The sequence below is a fragment of the Scatophagus argus genome, chromosome 4 (assembly GCF_020382885.2).
Source record: "Scatophagus argus isolate fScaArg1 chromosome 4, fScaArg1.pri, whole genome shotgun sequence".
Classification (NCBI taxonomy): domain Eukaryota; kingdom Metazoa; phylum Chordata; class Actinopteri; family Scatophagidae; genus Scatophagus; species Scatophagus argus.
This window is the reverse complement of record NC_058496.1, coordinates 23565126-23581516: the sequence shown is the minus strand read 5'-3', so window position 1 is coordinate 23581516 and position 16391 is coordinate 23565126. Positions and strand designations below refer to the sequence as shown.

The following is a 16391-nucleotide window of genomic DNA, read 5'->3' as shown; positions in this document are numbered from 1 at the left end:
CACAGCATCGAATAAACTGATGCAGTCTAAAATCTATTCTTTGAGTATTAAACACTCTTTCTGTAAAACTGGCTGTAAAATTCTCACTGTTAGGGCTATCACATCAAAGAGTCCAGTAGTGAGCAATTTTCATTGCAATTAAGTATCCAAAATCCATAGAAAATGAACACACCATTCTTGTGGTATAATCAACAGTATGTGCTCTGTACAGATGTTTAGGTATAAAATATGAGAAAACACACAATATATGTGTCATTCTATTATGGTTCTTAAAGCTCTTAGCAATGTTGTGGCAGACAGATCAACTTCAGAATTACTGTGTGCTGTATAAAGTTGAGGAAAATAAAATAACAAATTTTAGTCTGGGCTTGGTTGTGGCCTCATTGCACAGTATTGTCTGTGTTCGTGGGAAGTTGCTGAGGGATCATGTCGGCACAAGTGACTACCACTGTTTCTTTTCTCAAACCCAATAACCAGGTAGAAAATTGATGTTGGACAATTTTAAGCTGACATTTTAAGCTTTTCATCACTATCAGTATGTAGTAAAGAAGTAGAGAAGACTTGATGAATTGTGAATTTTAATTTAATTTACTTTGCAAAACAGCCTGTCCTGGAAGAGGGTGATGGTTGGCTGAGACTAACATCCTCTAAAAGGTCAAAGAGTCTCAGTGACTTTCAGAGGGAGTTCATACTTCAGATAATATCAAAGCGAGAAAGAAAGAGAGACACAGATCTTTTATCTTGCTTGGAAAACAGAATTAATTATCACCATAACAAATGTCTGCTGTCTTCATCTGTGGGTGTATGTGTTTATAAGTGTGTTCTTGTACTTGTTCGCTTGTGAGAATCAGTTTAACTTTCAGACATTTGGTGAGCGGACAGTTTTACTAAGTGAGGTTATTTTGAATCCTCTTCACTTCTTTACAGTGGAAATTTATAACTTTTTAAATTAGTGTGTCATAGTTGTATCTATCTTTATGGATTAATGTAGCAAAGCACTAAAAAGTGTGAATTTACTGCAGATGCTCTCTGCTATGGAGAACTGTTGATCCAGTTTGTCAGATCACACCTGTCCCCTTGACAGTGCCAATGCTGTCTCACTTTATCTCTTCACTAAATAATATGTTTAAATCAGATGGTCTTGTGAGGATATTCTCACCTCACAAACCCTTTAGATGCTCTGTCATCTTTGCTGTAGTGTGTATGTATAGAAATGATTCCTATTTGAAGGTACTGCCATAAATTGGCTTTAGAGTTGGATAAGAATAGAAACAGGATCTACTTTAAGACAGTGTTGGAGCTAAATTGAAGGTTAGTTAAATATTAAAAATTTAAGTTCAGATTATAAAGTGGACTAGGTCTGGTTCAACAAAAAAATCTTGAGTGCAAAATACATGATTAGTTTTGTATCTTTCTAAAGCCAGACGGCAGAATTGTTTAGTGGCCTGTGTCCACACAGTGTTTGAAAGGACAACTCTCTCCAGCAACACTGTGTTCACCAAATCTGCTCCAAAAAATTCACTTTCCTGTGTCTGTCAGATAAATCATTTCTTTGTAAACACAGTGATGGGTGACAAATCCCGCCCCAATCAGTACATGATTGGTTGTCTGAAAAGGGACAACAGGGACAATCCCAGCACCATATTGAACAGTTCAGATATTTTCAACACCAAGAGCTCAGGGCAGCCGTACAAAAAAGATGGCGTGCTCTGGAAAAAAAGGGTAGGTGGCAACCACATGCTGCATACCCTCTCTTCTCATTAAATGAAATTTATGTGTCTGACTACATTGGGGGTTGAACTATACTGTGTAGTTGAATGGCACAAGATTTGATGGAAAAAAATTCAAAAGAATATCCAGACAAGCCAAACAGAAAAAGTAAAGAAAGCTAAGGGTTGAGGTTGTGTTTAGGTCAGATTTTGCATTTAAGGATTCGAACTTAGGAAACAGTGAATGCTGGAGGTTGGAATGTGATCAACAGAAAGTATCTGACTAATTTGTGTGTGCGTTTGTGTGTGTGTGTCCCTCTTTGGGCTCTCCTCCTTGCTCTTCACAGATCACTAGCAGTCCTCCAGCCTCGGCCCCCGTCCTGATGATGTAATTATTTCCCAGTGGCACCTGGGAGCCACGGACGCCATTCGGAGGCATCGCTCACAGCCAAGTATGCAGATGTTTCTAATTGCTTTCCATTACCAAGAATAACAGCTGTTTATATCTATCAGCAAATAATTCACAAGAGTTCCAGACTGTTAGGATAACATATCCCACCTGGTCACCATCACCGGTTGTCAACAGCCGAGCACTGCGCTTGCCAGGCCTCTTGTTTACCGAATCCCCCGATAAGCTTGGGCTTAGAGTCACCTTCAGCCATCTTGCTTTGCACTTCCCAGGATTTCCCAGTTAATCTCACAAGTCAGTCTTTTATTATCAATCCGGGTGAAGGAAGGAAAATTACATTTTGCCCTTGTTAGGATACCCTGCACTGTTACTTTGCACAGTTTTATCAGAGGCAGGCATTTCAAATTTTATGCTTAATGCTCCACTAAATATGTGTAAATGAATCACATAACTACATGTAAGTGGAAAAGTGTCGCTAATGTGGCAAACCCATAGAAATATGACCAACTCTGATGAACAATTTTAGGCTTTTTATGTCATTGTTTTGGTTTTATGGCACATTTATCATAGTCCTGCAGACTCAGCTCCCTTTGCTGTTCAAAAACAAGCTCTGATAAAACCATAAATCCATAGGATGCTACCTGCCTGGCAACAAACACAGACAGATGTGTGACGGGCTGGTGAGAAAAGGGAAATGTCTAGCAGGTAAAGAGTCAGATATTTTTCACAGCAGCTGGTGGAGACAAAGCCATAGCAAAAAGCGAATATTGGACTTGCATTAACCAAACTCCAAATGAGCACAAATGTTGCTCTGCGGCTGTTGGAACAGTTAATTGACTGTTTGCCAAGATGTCAGCGATAGCAGTTTCTTAAGGTGATAATATGTCAGGGTTGTGTGTCTGTTTACTCCTGTTCATATTCAGCATAGAGAATAAACTGCAGCTCACAATACCACTTTTGTAAAAACTGTACTGGAGTACTGTAGTTTTGTATGATGCTGCAAAGAAAATGCCCAGTCTGACCTCCCCTCCTGAGCAGCTAGATGTGTTTCTGAAAGGGTAGACAGCTGGCTCCACAACTTTGCCTTTTGCCCCATTTGTTATACCAAGTTGTTGTACTGTTGTAGCGCTGCAGCAAGCAGACTCACCGCATGTCCATAGGACTGTTTTATTTCAGAAGTGATGACTTAGTCACATGGTGCTTTAAATATTATTGGCCTTGCAGCTCCTCTTACATTTCTTTTCATGGGGCATCAACCTTAATTTGGTCCAGCAGTGAAATCAGGGAAGCTCATCACTGTCCCTCCCTTTCACTTAAGAACTCAAACAACTTAGGATCTACAATGTCTCTCTTTCTGCTTTGATCAGACTGGCAAGTGCAGATCTGTGAAGCATCCACCATGATTTAACCTTTTATTACGCAAAGGCATCCCCCATAACAGTTGTAAATATTATATCTGATATGTCTGTTTATTTTATTTTGTCTATATTTAGTGTTCATTTAGAATTTGGAATTGAATGTACATTGAATGTACTGCAGGAGACTCGATAAAGAGCTTGTTACAGTGTACACTGGAGACTGTAGGTAGGAAGGTTTTTTCCATCAAGAATTAAAATCATTACTGATGAGCTAAATGGGACTTTGATCAACATACTTCAAGTTCTGTGTCAAATAGTAATATGTTGTAATATGTAATATATAAACCACAGGCTTAACTTTAATCTTCTCTTTTCAATATCTGTTTATAAACTTAGAGTTCTTGTAGTTGATTCCCTCTTATCTCTCTGCTCAGCCATGATGGCTTCTGCTGCTCACACCCAGTTTGTCAATTAACTGAAAGTCAGTGTGTCATAGAATCTGCAACCCTTCCTGTGTACTAGAGGATTTTTTGCCTTGGAAATACCTGCCTATCTCTGACTGTTTAGAACAGTAAGTGTTTCAAATCTGAAAGCACAGCACAACAAAACATATTTATATCAGAATGTCACAGATGATTACTTTAAAAGTAACATGCTGACTAAATTGAACACTGTGGCCTTCCCACAAATGAAGTCTGCCTTTCAAGAGCCGTTCCTGTTGTCCCCGTGTTTCTGGCGGCGTGGCCCTGCCCAGTATTGTGTGTGTGCTCTGTCTGACATGCTGGCTGTTGGGAATGAGCCATCTGACGGGGAGTGACTGCCAACAAGAGCAGAATGTCATTATGAGTAGAGGCTGCTGCGGGCCCGCCACCATCATAGGGAATTCATCACCACAAGTGATGATGATAATGGACTTTGCTGCAAATGACTTTGGATGAGCAGTGTTTTTGGCAAGCGATACAGGGTCTGACTGGAATTTTTTCCCCCTACCTCAGAAACAGGGAAGAAGGCTTTTGGAGTCCCAGCTGGGCTGTGGGATGCCCTGTGGTTGAGGAACTGACATTGTTTAAATACATTGTGTTTGTGCTGGATTGGACTACGAGTTTGTTACAGTGTTGTTTTGATTAACTTTTCTTTCTGAATTTGGCTCCATAGAATAAATTACACATTTACTTTAGTGTAATGTTCAGTGATCGCAAACTGTTTTTATGACCTTAACCACATGAGTCATTCAGTCACGTATTCATAAACATTTTCTATTTGGACTAATGACATTTCCAACAACATCACAAACACTTTTTTTTTTTTTTTTTTACATTTTAATAAATCACATTCCATAATTGGCCATTTCCCTCATGTTCACTCCTCTGAGAGCCCGGGGATTCAAAAATAATTGTCCAACTTTGCCAGAGTGCTCAGAGCAAAACTCATCAAGCGATAACTTTAACCGCCTGGTATCGCCTCCACAGGAGAACATAGCTATGGGGAGGTGAAAAACTGTGAAGACTCCATTATGATGTACAGGAAAAGGAAATATAACAAGGCCGAGGCTCATTATGAAAAGGGACAACAACAGTTAGTTGGGATCGGGGAGGTTTTATCACTATTCTTTGACAGAATCCCTCTCAGTGAACATAAAATGCCTCATTAAAGCAGCACACTTGAAAGCTTGCACAATTTGACGTGATATCAAAATGCAGGTTGCCGTCATGAGAGGGGAGATTTCATGTGCAAATTAAATAGAAGGTAAAACAGCTCACTGATAGACTGTTGACCACATAATTAGCAGTTTCAGCTCTTTTTCTCATAAATGCAACATTCCGTCATGCATATTCAAATATGCGCCCTGCGCTGCCATTTTAATTGCTTAAAGAGTTTCAACTGACAACAGAGGGGAGAAGGATGGAGGCTCTTTTTCGGTGATGCTCTGGCCTCGCCTGAAAGAGCCGTCAGTCTGTCTGTCATGCAAAACATCTTTCGGGGTTTGTTTATCAGGCATGTAGCGGAGTGAGTACTCTCTGGCAGCTAATGTGACAGTTGCACTCTGGCTTTCAGTTCAGTGGACATGTTGTTTTGGAGAGAAAGCAGGAGGATGGTACCCAACTTATCTGATTACCGATGATGTACATCACACATCCCCGACCGACTTCGCAGCGAGACAGCCAAGCGAGAAGGAAAGGATGTTGGATATCTGTAAACAAGGCTTGACTGACGTAGCGGCAGACGATTTGTGAGGCTCAGCTGAAGATCTCTGCCACACGTGTGCCACTGAACTGAAAGATATCAGAGTAAAGGAGGGGTCCATAACAAGGCACAGTGGGTCAAATAAGCAGTCATATGACACCTGATGAACAGCAGTTTTATGGCACGTTCCTGATTGATGACTCAGCCACTTGTATTTATTAGTGCATTACAATGTAAAAGTCCTAATTAATAGTGCTTTAAATTGTATTGTGTGTGTACATTTTACACTAGCCTTATGTAAAAGAGCTATCATTCTTGTAATAGATGATCCCACCATAGATGTGGGATCAGCAAAACATTACAGTCACATATAATTTCGCTCATAACTCGCTCAGAGACCATGAGCATGCTGTTACAAAAGCATTCGGGAAGGCTCCAGACAGAACTTTTTAGAGCAGTAGGTCCAACACTGATGTTGGATGATAAGGTCCAGATTGGAGACAGTGTTTCAGTTCATCCCAGAGGTGATGGACGGTGTTGAGGCAAAGCTCTGTGCAAGCAAGTTTGTCCACACCAAAGCCATTTCTTTATTTAACTGGATTTTTTTTGTATGGGACACTGTCATGTTGAAACATGAAACATGAAAGTACTGACACGAAGTTGGAACCAGATTATTGTCTTAAATATTATTGTATTCTGTAGCATTAAGATTTCCCTTAATTCAAACAAAGTGGCCTGGCTCAAACCATAAAAAATGGCCCCACAACAAAAGCAGGCTATACACACGACTAGTATGTAAAGAACTGAAGAACACCAGATGACATCGGGTACATAGCACAGGCCTCCAACATCCCTGGTCATCCTTGTCCTCTCTCTTTCTCCATTGCCTCTGCCAAACATTCATTTGATATTCTCAACAAAAATGAGCACTTACTGCCACAGCTAACCCTCAAAAAGCCTAGGGAGACTACATATCAGTTGAATCATCACTAATAAATGTGCAATCTAGCTGTTACAAAGCTCTTGTTCTGGTGCTATGAATGTAATGAATATATTACAGTACAAAATGTGTTTTGGGTAAAAAGTTACCAATTATTCGCTGCTAGATTGTTTATTTTTTACTGGCTCGCTCACAGCCTTAAGTGTTACAACATGATTTCTAAAACCAAACGACAGAGAGAGAATGTGAAATCATATGGAATGAGGTACAACTCTCATGGCTTCTGTTTTTAACATGCAGTCGACATCCCACCTAATGTTCAGGTAAATAGCTTCTTATTTACTTGAATTCATCTGGGTTTCAATCATATGTATTTTCTACTAAGCATATGGTCATCTCTCTACATCTCTTTTACTGTAATAATTTCATCCATGGGTAACTCAGTTCTTTCGGCATCATGTACTCTTATTTTTGTTGTGGCTAAATAATGCCACAGGGGCATGGCTAACTGTAGCCTGCCGTAATCTCAATTTGCAATGCATATGTTTCAGAAAAGAGCCCCACAGTTAGTACACAAAAACCCCCATGAGCGCGGAGGCAGTGACTGCTGTGGCAGAGGTCCATTAATATGCATAGCTTTGCTAAAAGCTCCAAAGTGACCTACATGACAAGGTTCAGTATACACTCCAACTGTGTGCTACACTTGTGGGACTTAGCTGCACGTGTTACCTTAATTAGTGTCTTCTTGCCACGGATGGCTTTTTTCTGGAGAGGCTGTTGAACTTACCCGCACACTTGTATGCCAGGGTCACTGCAGTCACTCTGAATACCTGGCCCTCGACAGCTTGGGCTCCTCTCCACAGCCAACAAAATGGTTGCCATTAGCCTGTAAAGGACAGCCACTACCGTCCCCATTAGATGCACTTTAAACTCCTACAGTGTGTCCCAGCCATCAGACGATGACACTCCAGCTCTTCCAGGTAATCCTTGAGGCCCTTCACTAACAGGATGTATCAATTAACAGATTTGTTTGCTTTCCTCTCCTCCAGCCTCATTTGCATAGCATCCGGCTAACACGTCGCTCAAGTTCAAGAGCATTGTTGACACTTAAGTTTTATTTTTTTCTTTATCCCCTACAACGGGCAGCAAAGGGGCCAAAAATAAAAAATAAAAAAACTGACCATGCATATTACAACTCAGTTGCTCTGAAAAGTATGCAACAGAAGTGGTTTGCACAGAAAGTTACAAGATGTTAGCAACCACTCCAGGGCAAAGCATCGCTGACACTCATTCCTGTTCAGTCTTCGTCAAAGGGGAACTTAGCATTTCCAATGCTAAAGGACAGCTGTTGCTGGCAGGCCTCTTTCTCACTGGCGGAGGCACCACTGTTTAGGGCAGTAATCTGTCAGGGCGGTGGCATAGCCAATGCGCTCTACCCCTAAGTGGAAGCAGAGAAACGTGGCTTGCGGCTTTATGCATAGCAATGAGGCCAGACAGATGTAAAAATCCACTGTGGTTTTACAGCCTCAGTGCACTCTCTGTGTGTTGCCTGGATCCTCCCCATCAACCTTTTGAACACATACATTCCCATGATGCAACGCTGTTGCAAGGACACATTAATGCTGTTTGAGCAGAGGCCTTCACCATGACCCAGAGAATTTGTACATTCCCCCACTGGGTTCATCTGAAGAAATAACACTTCAAAATAATATCCCAATGAAAACTAAACACACTTTTTGGGTGTTTCATTAATTCATATTATATTTAAAGATAGTTACATTTTAAAGGTTTAAGTCTAACTTGAATTGTTCTGTACCAGAAGTGAAGGACTGACAGGGGTCTATAACAATCCTTCTAAATTGGTTGATAAAACAAGTATTGCATTCATGTTGTGTTTGACACATTTTAGTCTCCACAAGCTCCAAATAAAAATTATCTGACTCTCTAGTCACTAATGTTCCATTTTATTCAATTGTCTCTAACTTTGCCTACCATTTGATGTTTATTACAACAGCTGCTTCCTGCTGTTAGTTAGCTAATGGGTTTGAAGAGGGCACTCTGAACTCTTAAGTTAATGTGACATGAAATCAAAATAAGGTGCTAAAAGAGGCTAAAAAGCTGCACAGAGCTGTGGCAGGTTTCAGTGACTTTGCCATTATGAGTGAGTTCCTTTCACATAATTGTTTTGTGGAAAAAGTTGTTTATAGTATTGAGGATGTTACAAGACTCAACCAGACAACTAAAGCAGTGACACTGAAAAAGGCTTAAAATGCAGTAGTAATAATAATAATAATAATAGAAAGTGTTACAGAAGTAAAGTGTCATAGTTATAATTAAGCTCCCTAGATCAGGTTAGGAGACTTTTATGAACCTTTACAATATATATGATATATAAGAACTGTTTTTCACGTATTTCATGTGTGCTAATCCAAGAGACTTGCAGTTGGATATTTTTGTATACTAACTTTTTAAATACATTTATAGAACTGGAAAATCATTTGACTTTCAACACAAAAATGTCAATTGCAGATGTGATTGATGCTCCCTAAAACCACAGAAGCCTTTTCCAGCCAAGGATGATTAGCATGGCATTCACACTAACATGCATTTGTACAGACAAAGAAATATCCCCCCCCCACACACACACACACATATATACACACACACTGACACTCCCACAGATAATTGTCAGTACCACTTGCATAGTGTTTATATGGTTAGGTGTCAAAGTTCAGTATTCCTTAATGATTGTCACCACACAACATCCTTCCTGGCTGTACAATTTGTGGTTAGTTGGGAATCTGTACACTCAAGCCGTATAGATTTATAAATGTCAAACAGAATGAATGAACAGTGAAACGAGAACCAAATTTAAACGGTGAGAGAGTATTTTTGCCACCACACATACGGACGCAAAGCAAATTAGCCAGGAAACGATGCTGTAAATATGGAGCCTATCCGACTGCTTAATTTAGCTAAATATGCTAAGGTCTTCTTAATTATTACCACTGCAATTTCCATCTCTGCTGCTGCTGGTTCAACTGTCTCATCCTGCAAATCAGTAAATTGTCCAACTTTTCTTATCCCACACAAGCCTGCAACTATCCTGATTTCTATAATTAACATGTATGTTTTACTAATCAGACAGAATTTCTTGGACAGCAACAATCAGAAGGCCTTGTCTTTTTTTTTCTGTCTCTTTCCTTATCTTCCCACTGCCTTCATAACTAACATTTAGCTTCTATCATAAAGACAGCTTGTGGATGCAGCATCATTGTTACTGGTCCTATATCATTTGTAATGATTTAACACATGCATTATTCTTCATTATTTAGACATAAAAAATTAGTTCCCTAAACCCAACTAATGTATGTTATTCCAGTTTATAACACAGTATGTGTAACTTGCAAATGTTTGACACCACAGCTGGCAAAAGAGCACACAAACCCTTACAGGTATTTGTTCCTTTATCAGGCCACCAATTTGTTTTTGCAACTTTGCTTAAATCTCATGAAATCTTTGAATTTCATCCTCCATTATTTATCTAAGAAGGTGTCAGGGAATCATACTATCCCACATTTCCTCCTATTTAAAGGGAACAAATAGAAGAGACCCCCTTTAACCACTAAATATATCATTATTTTTTCAAGGGAAATTGCCTGGATAATCCAGGAAGCATTATGTTCTTATAATATAGGCCTTCAGTAAAGGTAATTAGCTTTGTGAAAGACAAAGCTAGTAACACTTGTAATACGATACAGAGGACAAAAAGTCATGTAAGTGCACTTGCACGTCTGCAAAAAAAAAAAAAACCTTAGTCAGATTTTGTGCTGTCATCTTGGTGGAATAACAGATTGCACAAACTTTTCAATAAATAAATGCCTTGGTCATTAATGCATTAGGCTGTTTGTTGTAGGGTACGATGATCCTAAATGAAATAAATATAAAATAAATACAAAAATGTAGCAAGTTACACTGTGGTTTCAAAACAAACACATAGATAAAACTACACCTGTACTAAACCATTTCAACTGACACATGTGAACAGTACCCATTAGGAGCCCACAGCATAAAATGAATATGGATTAACAGTAAGTGACAATGTGAATCATAGAGGCACATAAAGCATCCCCTCAGCCAAATGATTAATGAGGCACATGGGTAAACCTAGCTGAAGATGGCTTCTTCTCCCACATGCAGTTGTCATCTGCAAAAAAGTTTGCTCTTTCACTTTGAAAACTTCATATAATATTTAATATGTCATAATTCCCTCCATGTGATTTGTTCAAGTTAATAAGCAGACGTTGTCAACTGTAAAATGTAGAGCTTTAAGAAAACTTTAAATGCCTATTGATGAAAGTATAACAAATTCTTTAGGGCTTTATGTTTTTGACGAACCCCAAGGTGCATATTGAGTCCCTCTGGATCTTGGCTGAATCCCCAGTGAACTCCTAGTTTTAATGGTGTAAATCACACGTGGTATGTTTTCATGCCTCTTATCAACACTTCAGATTAGCAGGCCTGCAGTTCACACATTTTAGTTCTCGGCCTGTTAGGATCCTCAGAAACATGGTCCTTTGGACATGGTCACACTGCCAACAGATGGTGAGAGCATCTTAAGGCTTAGTGGATGGAGACAAACAGAAGATAGCTGAGTACTTTGATTAAAGAGACCCTTCCTCACCATCACAAAGTCTTCAAGATGGTGACAAAATGTATGCTCCCCTGAGACATAATTAATGTTTTTATACTTGTGACCATTCGGGGATGTTGTCTAGATGGAGCTTTCATGTGTAATTTAAGCAAAACTTGGACATATGAAGGCTGACTTAGTGACAATCAGTATGAGGTTTAGTTCAAAGGTATGATGGAGGTATGATGTTGGGTGATCAAATCAAGAATTAGAAAGCATAGTATGTTGTTTTGTCTTGTTAGTTTTAAGATCAAATGTCTGCCTCTACTGTACTGTTCTTGGATTAAGCCTTCTTAAGTTCTAAGCAGGTACAAATTACTATTGCATTGCTGATCTAAGGCTATATTTTATATCATATGACATTTCTGGTAAACATGCATTGTCAACTTTTTTGCAACTCTGTCTCTGTCTTGTGCCTCACCAAATAGAAATTTAGAATGGCAAATTTTTTTTCTTGCCCAGGTGTTTCCAGCCAGGTGGAGATTTGTCTTTCTGGACAAATCACAGGCAAACTATTAAACGGTAGTACATGACAAAAGTACACGACAAGAGTAGGACAACATAAAAACTAATGATACCTGTCTGTTCTCTTTTGGTCAGCAAAGAGCACATGGACATGCACATTCAGGCCATAAACACTTTGCAGCTGAACAATGGTTGTGCATCAGGGAAGCTAGTTGAATACGAGTGTCTCCTTTAGTCGTAGCAACTCGCAATATGTCTAATGAGGCATCAGGATGAAGTAGTTTGTTGTCTCGTGTAACCAGATGGATGTAGGCTGTGATTAAAACCAATTAACTCTCCCCCAGATCTAAATAACTTTTCTGTCATTAATGCACATATTTTACACCTCATTAGAGACACGGTGATTGGAGGTAGAAAAAAAAGAGAGTGGAAAAAAGAGGGAGTCATTTGCATTTTAGATTCACAATATGCTTAGGACGGGAAAACAGAATATGCATGCAGGAAGGAGAGAGAAAGGGAGATGATGGAAAGTAGCTTAAAACACTCCAGGCCACATCTGTGTGTGCTGAATGAGCTTCAGGAGGTGACACATGACTTCTTCTAATTAACTGTAGGTTGTTTTTTTATATATATATATGAATGGCCATCACAATCCCCACCCCCCACCCCCACTCCTGCGCTGAAATGTGCATCGTGGGGTGAAACAGGCAAGATGTTAACTAATTTTATTTTTAATCTTCCCTTTTGCCGCTGAGCGTGTCGTTCAGGCATTGCGTCTTCTGAAATTTCCTCGCCTCTTTCATGGAAACATATTGGGGCAGAATTCGCCAGCTGTCGGCCTCCTCTCCCTTCTGCTGCCATTATCCTCAGGCCCCACCCCGCCTTATGGCCGGCCAGCCTGCCAGGAACAGGGCCCGTCCAAATCAAAAGGTGGCTCTTTTCAATTCAGGCCATCGTCACATGTCCCTGAAACCGTAACCCCACCCCCTCAACCCTCAACCCCCAGCCATCCACCATCCATGCATACAACATAAATGCTTCAGAAACACGCAATCCATGTTTGTTGCCACGATGCATATCATACACTAGGCAGGGCTTTGGCTCCAGAACTCGTGATAGTGCCTCTCGTGTGACCATATGCCAACCTCTCCATCCCCCCACGCTCACCTCCCCTCCTCCTACTGCCGTTATACTACCCTAACCAACCTCATCATCCCTTCAACATGTCTGTCTCTGCATCAGGATTCAAAGTATGTTAAAGAAGAAGGTTTGACAAGTAACCCCCCACCCCCCATCCTCCCCTTCTGTTTCCTATTCAGTCAGTGTAAGTGTTGTATATTTAATCTTTGAGAAAGTGCTACATATCATCAGCAAGCTATACAACAAAAACTAATACCACTGAAAGTGAAAATAACATAGATGTGTTACTTAGGCATAATACAATAAACTTTGGCTTTGTCCAAATCACATGAGCAAGCAGTGTGACAAAATCAAACATTACTGATCCTATCATGGGGATGTAATTCTTAAGTTCAGTATACCATCTTTGTTTTTCTCATGCCCTTGTTTCACCAGAAGCTGTTGTAACCATTCGGTGAAAGGGGGTTGTTCACAAGCCTTCGATGACCTCAGAGCATCAGCTGGCAAACATAACATTTTACAAAACTGATCATATTTGCTGCAAAGCGTTCATTGCTGTGGTGTTTCTGTTCGGCACTTACAATACAACCTGAAATCTTCTGTTTCGAACTTTCCATACGTAACACATAAATTGGTCACTGGTCATGATAGCCAGTAGCCAGTTTTTAAAATGACAAAATAAAAAGGAACATGTTGCATTTTTATAGATTTTTGCTCGATCACTATGTCCTAGTTTAATCAGAATCAGAATCAGAATCAGAAAAGACTTTATTGCCATTGTAAGTGAAGAGGTTTCACATTACTAGGAATTTGTCGTGGCGATTGGTGCATACATAGAACGTAACAAGTAACATATAATAGAAGAATAAAATAAAATAAAAATAAAATAGAAGAGAATAAGGTAACACAAAATAAAATAAGATAAGTAAAATAAATATGTTTCTGGAGGTAGTCCAAAAGTGAGGTAGTGCAGGGTGGAGTATAGTGCAAGTGGGTGAGGTAAACAGTGCAAATGAACAGCAGGTGGATAATGACATGAGCAGAAATCAGTTACTATCAATCTATTAATCAAAAGTAAATTTGGCAAAAGACAATGACAAATTCATTTTACAAAGGTTTTATTCTGTGTGTAACAGAGAAAATGTCTTGTTAAGAAATGGAAAAAATAAAGTCAAAAGGTTGGAATAACCTAATCACTTATTTCAACTCTTAACTATTTATTTTCTCTATCTCAACTAATCTGTTAATCAGTATTGGTCTGATTTTTTGGTGGGGCTTTTGAAGTCACTTATTAAGTCATTCTTATTATTATTATGGTATCACTGCTGCAGTGGACTGTCGTTTATATCTCTCCTACATTAAGTGAGTCTGTCTCCTGTGAAGCTTGTCCAGTGGATTATGTAAGGCTGAGTTACTTCCTTTGCCCCCAGGCTCTGTGTCATATGCTGCTTTAGGACCTGGGGGACTGAGGGGCTCGTCCCTGTTGTTCTCTAATGGAATCCAGTCTCCACAGTGACTTCAGAGACGTCTGTTTGCAATGTGATCACTCATCACCATCGGGCCTTCTGCTGAATTCAAAAAGCCTTGTCAGAATGATATGAGACTGTGATTTGTCTGAGTGGGACAACGGCTGTCAAAATGCTGTTTGAGCACTTTCTTGGGTCCCGGGGCTGAGTCGTATGGGTCCCCTGGTAAGAATCGAGGATGAGAGTACCTCACTAGAAATGTTCCAACTAACAGAAAGTCTTCAGGTTTGACTATACTTATAACAGGGAGTTTCTGTTTAGGTCCAAACTATCTAAAAACATTGTGGACGCGGTTTATGTGGTTCGTTCTGAGGTTCTCATTGTCTTTTGCAAACACAAATGAATGTTCTTTTTTATCTTCTATACGTACAGTAGTTAGTACATATATGTCCTAAATAGGATAAATAGGCCTCTTTTACCAATAAAACCTGGGAGACACTAAAATATAAATCCATATCAGATGTAGAAAGTTGTGGCTGTTTTCAGTATTTTTCCCTCCGAGCAAACACTTAATCCAGACACAGACTCATAAAAAAATTTGCTAAACATGCCGAAAGGCGTGTAGTGAACATTGATGATTGAACATTGAACACTGGTGAACATCAAACATGCTCATGTTTTATTTAGAGCTAAATTATTTGGTGAGTTTTTGCTGCAGCTTGGGTTCCTCTCTCTCAAGCTATCTGGTGTAGTTGGAACAAGGGAACATGGCTGGCATTTCCTCATTAGGATATTCGTTAGCCTCATTTTGGTGCTGTCACAGCCAATCTCTGTTACATCTCTGCACCTCCATCGTTTAACAGAGGGAGAAAAACAAGGGGTACGAGAATCCATCCGAAAATCTCAATAACACTTTCTCCTTTATTCAAGGGCTCATGGCTCATTAGTAAAATGAGATTGTAAAAGGAGACTCAGCTGGTTTGGGTAGATGGAGGCAGTGTGATTATAGACGTTTTTAGACGTTATTATATACCAGAAAATATCACCAAAATCAGTATTTACTGACATTAGTGACAAAAAATGTATTTACAGGAACTGTTTAGATTAAAACCTGGATTTTGGTTTTGTCTTATGTCTGTCCTTGTGTCAAAAGAGCTGTTGCTCAGTGTGAAAGTGATGGTATGTTGTTAGCAAGCCAACATAATTTCCCTTTGAACTGAATAAAATAAAATGCGGTATGTTATGATATGAAAACTGTTCAGTTTATACTTCATAATCAAGAACAGTTTTTAATAAATACAACAATTGTGAATCTGTACATTTTCAGATTCAATTTAAATGTTACGTCTACTGCAGGGCTCAAAAGTTTAAGCGGGTGAAACTATTCATTTTGACAAACTAACATATTTAAGGGGACATTATTAATTTTGTTCTGTGTCTGGGTCAGTGTGTTAGCCAGTCAAGTGTGTGTTTGTTATGCTCAGACTCCTTTATTTATTTATTTATTTTGCTTGTGTACCGGTGTTAATTCAGTCTAACGAAAGCGCTCATTAGTTCTAATAAATCCTGTGACTTTGCCTTGTTCCACTGGAGCCTGACCTTTCTCCATGCACTGCCCGTAAAATCTCCTGCTACGATTTTCACTGTTTGATGCCTCCGTTAATTGGGCATGATTTGAGCTGTTTCTTCTGCTTTTGTCGGCAGTTGAATTCAGCATGGAGATAATGGCAAATGTCACTGTGAATTGGCGGCTACATTAGCTGGGTGAGCCTTTTTTTTTTTGTTTATTTTTTTTTCCCAGACGATGTATGTACATCGCTCAAAAGGACTTCGGAAGGCCATCCTCCTCATTAATGAGGGACTACCTAGAAAGCAGGCTACGCAACAGTTGTGGGCATCATGTGGAATCATCAGAAACAACAGGATTATCTCAGCATCACTAGCTCTTGTCGTTAGCCTGTGCCCTCCACATCTTAAACACCGCTAATGAACAACAGCGATTTGCCGTGCAAAAAATTGGCCTTGCA

At 39.6% G+C, this 16391-nt stretch overlaps 1 long non-coding RNA gene across 7 annotated transcripts in view; it reads left to right on the top strand.

Moving 5' to 3' along the window:
• Window positions 1-16391, top strand: part of LOC124057536 — an 85615-nt gene that overhangs the window by 31795 nt on the left and 37429 nt on the right. For 6 of the 7 annotated variants that reach the window (XR_006843123.1, XR_006843124.1, XR_006843121.1 and 3 more), the window contains exon 4: window positions 2057-2161. This is a non-coding gene — a long non-coding RNA (uncharacterized LOC124057536). Of the gene's footprint in view, window positions 1-2056; window positions 2162-4471; window positions 4645-16391 lie in introns of those variants that run through there. The other variant, XR_006843127.1, reaches the window with a different exon arrangement.